The following is a 6,000-nucleotide window of genomic DNA, read 5'->3' as shown; positions in this document are numbered from 1 at the left end:
GTTCAAACATAAAGGAGAGTGTCATAAAGTGGACATTGAAAGTCTCACTCCCACCCATTGAAAGGCTCACTTGCCCATCCAGCTCCGCACCAACCATCTGCGTGGCTGGTCCCCACTTTGCAGGAGCCTCGCGCAGCCGGCCAGCGCACACATTTATGCCGATGCGAGCAAATCCAATGCACAGCTGCCTCCGCCTTCTTTCATGAGAGCCGCCTTCTTGTAAATGCTGTTCTGCACTTTGCTTTTCCACTGAACAATGTATCCCGGGGGCCACTGAAACCCATCCCAATACAAGGGAACCCTGTGCTCCCGGCACCGCTCTGCCCTCCCGGGGGTCAGCAAAGGCAGAGGACAGTGCTGGGCCCTTGCACAGACTCTCAAAAATATGGTCACAAGAAAATGCACTGGTGACAGCAAAATCCACGTCGTGTGATTTTGATCACAGTGCAAGGACAAAAGCTGTGAAAGAAAGGCATCTGTCCATTTTCTCGCTGGAGAAATAGTATTCATTTACCTGCTGTTACCCAGGCATTTGCTGAGCATGTGTGCTGTCCAAGGCGTGGCTGGGTGCTGCGGGGAGGGCAGGCACGGCAGACAGGGCCTCTGCTCCCTGGTGGGACTGCAGCACCCCCCTTCCCCCCAATGATGCCCAGTCTCAGCCTCCGTGCCCAGCTGGCCCCCTTGCCTGGCCCTGCCTCCTCTTTCAGGCGTCTTCCCTGATTACCTGCCTCCTGCTGCCCAGTTAGATTAGCCGCTGGTCACGCTCATTGCAACTGCTTGGTAACAGTCTGCGTCTCTTCTTGGTCTGTGAGTCAGTGCAGCCCCGGCTACTGGACAGAGGGAGCTCTGGGCCCTGGTCCCCTCTCCCAGGCGGTTTTCTCATCTGTAGCCGTGCTAACAGTGATATCGAGAACAGCTCTCCACCTGCAAGGCCTGTGAAGGATGCTCAGTGGATGGTTGCTGCTTCAACCCCCTCCCACCCCCCACCCGGAGACTTCTCTCCACTCTGGACCGAATCCTACAAATCTCTAAACCCCAAAGCCAGATGAAGTGGGTTACCAGCAGACGGGTTCACTGGTTGGTGGAAGAGGCGCAGCCGCCTGTATGGAGGCAGAGATTGCTCAGGGCTTTCTCCTTGCCAGGCATCCACTGGATTTAACACCCTCTTCAAAGTGTCACCCCTCCCCCAGCCACGTGACGTGTGGGGGTTAATTCCCCCCCCCCCCACCCCCCCCAGGGGTCTGGGAAGGACCTATGAGATTTGGCCGCATCCCAGGCCCCAGTTCACAAGGGCAACTCCAGACTCTACGCGGAGACTGAGCATGCTCCAGGCCAGGAGCCTGTAAGGCTGGGGGCTCTGGCCTGGCCGCTTGCACCCCTCACAGGCCCCGCGGGCGAGCGGGCGGGGCCAGGCTGAGGACCACGCCTCCGGGCACTGGCGCAGCGCGGCGGCGCGGCTGCGGGAGCGCGCACAGAGCGGGAGGACGGGCGCGCGGCGCGCTCTCCAGGCCGCGGGGGCGCGCTGTGCGCCGCTGCGCGGGGTCTGGTGCGTCCCGGCGGGGGAAGGAGCAGCAAGGGCGCCGAGGTGAGCAGAGCCCGCAGGCGGGCGTCCGCGCAGCCGCCGGGCGCTTCTCCGAGTCCGCAGCGCATCCCCTTCCTTCGCCCCGTCCGCTGCGCGGCTCAGGGCCCGTTGGCCGGGCCGCCCGGAGGCCGCGGCCGGGCAGCTGTTGCGCCCAGAGCGGGCAGCTGCGGAGTTCCATAACCATAGCAACCGCATCAGCACCGCGGCGGCGGCGCGGCGGGGAGGGCACATCCTCTCCCCTCTCCTCCTCCAGGTGGCCGTGCTGCCCCCGGGACCAGGGACAGAGACCCGCTCACAGGTGCCCGGGCTCCGAGGCCCGCCCACCGCCGCTGCAAGTGCTGGCGCTGAAGACGGGGACAGAGGAGCCGAGGGACCGGAGTGGGGCCGGAGGCGGCGGCAGACGGGAGCCCTGCGGCGGAGACAGGTAGGTGAGAGCACTGGCGGTCCGAGGCGGCAACTCGCTCCTGTGTCGGTGGCTGTGACGTTTCTGGAAGCCTGGTTGCTAGTTGGATGGTTTCTCTTACTTAACAGGGATTCCTTCTCCTCTGGTCTCGGGCACATCTGGGCAGGTCTGGAGAGGCCAGAGGGGACATCCGATGGGGAGAACGGGGTGAGTGGGGGTGGGTCCCCCTCCGAAGTCCCTGGTGGAGGCTGAGGGAGGAGGGAGCACATCTGGACCCCAGCAGCAGGTCCTCTGAGCCCTTGAACCTGGGGCAGGTTGGGGTGAAGGGGCAGTGGTAGCGGTTCCCTGTTACCCGGAGGCCAGTCTGGCTGGGACTGGGCTGGGGATGGGGTGTGTGTGGGGTGTCACTGCAGCACAGCTGTGACATGCACAGGGACCAGCTCGCCCCAGCCCTTGGGAAGTCAGCTGCAAAGCCAGCAACTGCAGGGATGTGTAGACGAGGGAACTGTGGCCGTTTGGGGGCCCAGGGGTGTCCCTGAGTTTATCCTGTTACTGCCTTTGGCTACTGGGGCTGGGTGGGAATAGAAACAAGATTATAAATTAGCAGTCATGACGCCCCCCTTTCTCCTCACCTCTTTTCTAGCCATCCTGCACCCCCACTATTGCCAGCAACACAAGACGACAGGGTATAGGGACACCCCTCCTCTCCCCACCCCCCTCTCCCCAGCCACCCCTGGGGGCTCCAGCCATCGGCAAACTCTCCCACATTCAGACGCTGCAGGATCCGCCTCAGCTCCGTGTGAACCAGGGAGCACCTCCCACCAGGCTTCCTGCTCTGGGTGCTAACAGATGTGTCAGCAGCGGGGCACTCGCCTGCCCACCGCAGCCATGGCTGTTAGCCTCGTCCGCAGCCAGAGGAGGGGCCGAGGTCTGGGGGCCATGCCAGACCCGCTCAGCGCGGCCAGGGCCCCGGACGCCTGCGCAGAGGGAGATCGGGCTAGGGGAAGCAGCTGTGTCCAGGCTGTTGCTTACGGGGAAATGGGTCTCGGGGCAGTTTCCGGATGGGCGGTCATTGATTCTTCTCTATGCCCCGGCCTCTGGGCGGGCGCAGTGACAAGTCCCAGGTCCATTGGGCTTGTGATTTCTGCCGTAGTTAGTCCTGTTGCCTGAGGGGCGGGATGTGGTCTGCATTTCACCGGGACTTGTGTGGTAATGAGGACGATATGACTGTGTCCCGGACAGATGGTAAGGTAGAGAGAAAGGATGAGGGTGAGTTCTGATCCCATCCTGTATCTGCCGTGTGACCTTGAGTGTCCCCACTGACTGAGACGCCTTTCCCCCATCTGTAGAATGGGGCACTGGCCCTCCCTGCTCCGGGGACAGTGAGTGGCGATGGAGAGGGAGCACAGGAAGGGCTGTGGGGACCTCACGTGCCACGCAGATGGAAGGAGTTGCCATTCTTTTTAGAAGAAACCCCAGCCTTGACCAGCAAGCAGACGTCAGCTCTGAGGCCGCAGCACAGATGATGGCCGGTGACTCAGTGGAGACGCTGTGCTCTGGTCTGAGACACGCTCGGGGAACAGAAGTGGCCATTGTCGGGGGACAGCATGTCATCTCTTTGCTCACAAATGGTGAAGGTCAAGGGCTTTGGCGTCACAGGCAGGACTCGTCTCTTTGGGAACAGAGGGTCTGCTCAGCACAGGGCTGGCTGAGCACTTAATAGCGCCAACAGGGCCTGCACACGGTGGGGATTCCGCTCGCTGTGGGTTAGGTGGGCACGTTGGACACACGGGCTCCTTCGTTCACCTGTGCTCCGTCAGGCCCGGTATATACCGGCTGTTTGCCCGCGGTGACTGAGTGCCCGCGGCTGGGCGTAATGGCCAGGGGACCACAGTTCTTAGAGGAACCGGGGCTCACTCACAGTGAGTCCTGCTTCTCGATACCCCTGCTCACTCAGGCCAGTCTCTGTCCAGAATGACTGACTCTTCCCTTCAGGACCCAATGCCTCTTCCTCTGGGAAGCCTTCCCGACTCTCCCTCTGCTCCCACAGCGCCTGGGACCACTCTGTGGCAGCCTGTGCGGTGTCATGCTTGCACACATGCCTGTCCCCGCTCTCGAGTTCATGCTTCCTAAGCACAGGAGCCTCCCCCTGATCTACACGGTCATGGCCCAGCAGCCGGTGCAGCCACGGCCATGGTCATGGCCGCTGAACCAGGGAATGAGCCTTGCTGGCCACGTGATCACCAGCTGCGGGGGCGGCTGGCACAGAGGAGGTCCTAGCCACTGCCCTCGGCCCGGGGTGTCCACAGGCCTGGAGGTGCTCGCTGGGCTGCTGTGAAGGATTAGGCTGGCCCCTGGCGCAGAAGGAAGGAAAACAAAAATGCCTAGTTTGCCTTAAAATGTTCATTGTTTGTTAAGTGGCACTTCAGGATAATTGAGTGTGGAATGGCCTTCGCATACCGCTTGCTGAAAACACCGATGAGAGATTTTAAACTTAAAATGGATTTCCTTCCCTTCCTTTCCTTGACCTCAGCTCCAGTCCAGTGGGAAAGCACGTGGTTGGACTGAGAAAACCTTAGTGAGGGCGCTATTTTAAAAGTGATAACAGCCAACACAATAGCTGTCCGGTGTAAATGAATCAAAATTACACCTATTTTTATTTTTTTGTCGGATCGGCAAAAATACAACAACAAACAACACACCTAGATTTGACTCTTGGCTCTGAGGGAATACGGACCTAGGATGCCTGCTTTCTCGTGCCTCAGTTTCCTCACTTGGGAGCTGTGCATGCTTATGGCCATCTCACAGAGAGGTGAGGGCTGGGAGTGGCCAAATAGCTGTGCAGGCTTGGCAGTCTCACTGACTGCAAAATGCATCTTAATTTTCCTTATTATTTTCTTGTCCTGAAAGAAGGAGCCAAATCTCTGTGTCTAATGCACACAGCCTTGGCCAAGATGGGCGGGAATCCCAGCTCTCCCACTTGCGAGCTCCCAGTGACCTTCAGTACTCATCCACCAACCCTGGCCTTATCTGATGCCACAATAATGACCTTTCTAGGGGAGGGAGGGGGGGCTTGGGGAGATGCACATGAGGACAAGCGCCAGGTCTGGCACTTCCTCCATGAAGTGACAGACGTTTCCAGAAATTTTTGAAATGCCCCAAATGCATTTTTTACCTTTGTTATCTGCCTGTCGGGTGGGGGGAAAGAACTGAGAAGATAGCGATGTACCCCATGGCCCACAGCTCCGACCCCCTCCGGGCCCCATGGGCGTGGAGTAAGCTAAAGATTCAGGTTTGGGAACAGCTCTTCTGTTGGTCTGTTCTCCTCACTCTCTGCGCCCCATTTCTTCTCTACCTGCCCTGGCTGATGACTCCCCTGGCTCTTTCACCCTTTAGAGTGAGATGGGCATGGGTTCGAATCCCAGCTCTGCCTGTAGCCAACAACATGTCTCTTTTTTGGGGGGAAAGGCACTTGTCAGAGTCCATTGTAATACGTGGCCCCAAATAGGTGATTAATCAGTGGTGTTTCTTTTTTAAAAAAAAGAAAATTTTATTGATTTTTAGAGAGAGAGAGAGAGAGAGAGAGAGAGAGAGAGAGAGAGAGAGAAACATTGATGTGAGAGTGAAATCTTGATCAGCTACCTCCTGCACACCCCACCTGGGGATTGAACCAACAACCTTTTGGTGCAGGGGATGACATCCAACCCACTGAGCCACCCCAGCCAGGGCGAGTGTTTATTCTGATTAAAGACTAGCCTACATACTGCAGTATCAGCTAAGAGGATGGTGAGGTTGACATTCCACTGTGGGCCCTGAGGAAGCTGGAGGAGACTCCTCCTCAGAGGGCACCTCTGTGGGGTGGACCAAGGGGCTTCCATAGGCTCCGTAGCCGAACGCTGGGTTGTGATGCAGGAGCTGGGAGATCGCCATGGCCCGGGAGTGTCTGCGCGGCAGGCATGCGGGCGCTCAGCAGTAAGTCACATTCACAAATGGCAGTGAGTCTCCAAGGAAAACG

At 58.9% G+C, this 6,000-nt stretch overlaps 1 protein-coding gene across 3 annotated transcripts in view; it reads left to right on the top strand.

The window, feature by feature from the left end:
- The first annotated feature begins 1,527 nt into the window (after positions 1 to 1,527).
- The window catches only part of FAM135B (family with sequence similarity 135 member B), a 68,842-nt gene continuing 64,369 nt past the window's right edge, over positions 1,528 to 6,000 (top strand). For 2 of the 3 annotated variants that reach the window (XM_084864636.1, XM_084864634.1), the window contains exon 1: positions 1,965 to 2,006. The gene's annotated coding sequence lies outside the window, so the exon portion shown is untranslated. Of the gene's footprint in view, positions 1,586 to 1,964; positions 2,007 to 6,000 lie in introns of those variants that run through there. The other variant, XM_084864635.1, reaches the window with a different exon arrangement.

The sequence above is a fragment of the Pipistrellus hanaki genome, assembly GCF_964339955.1.
Source record: "Pipistrellus hanaki genome assembly, chromosome: 17".
Taxonomy (NCBI): Eukaryota; Metazoa; Chordata; class Mammalia; order Chiroptera; family Vespertilionidae; genus Pipistrellus; species Pipistrellus hanaki.
This window is presented reverse-complemented; position numbering and strand designations above follow the sequence as displayed.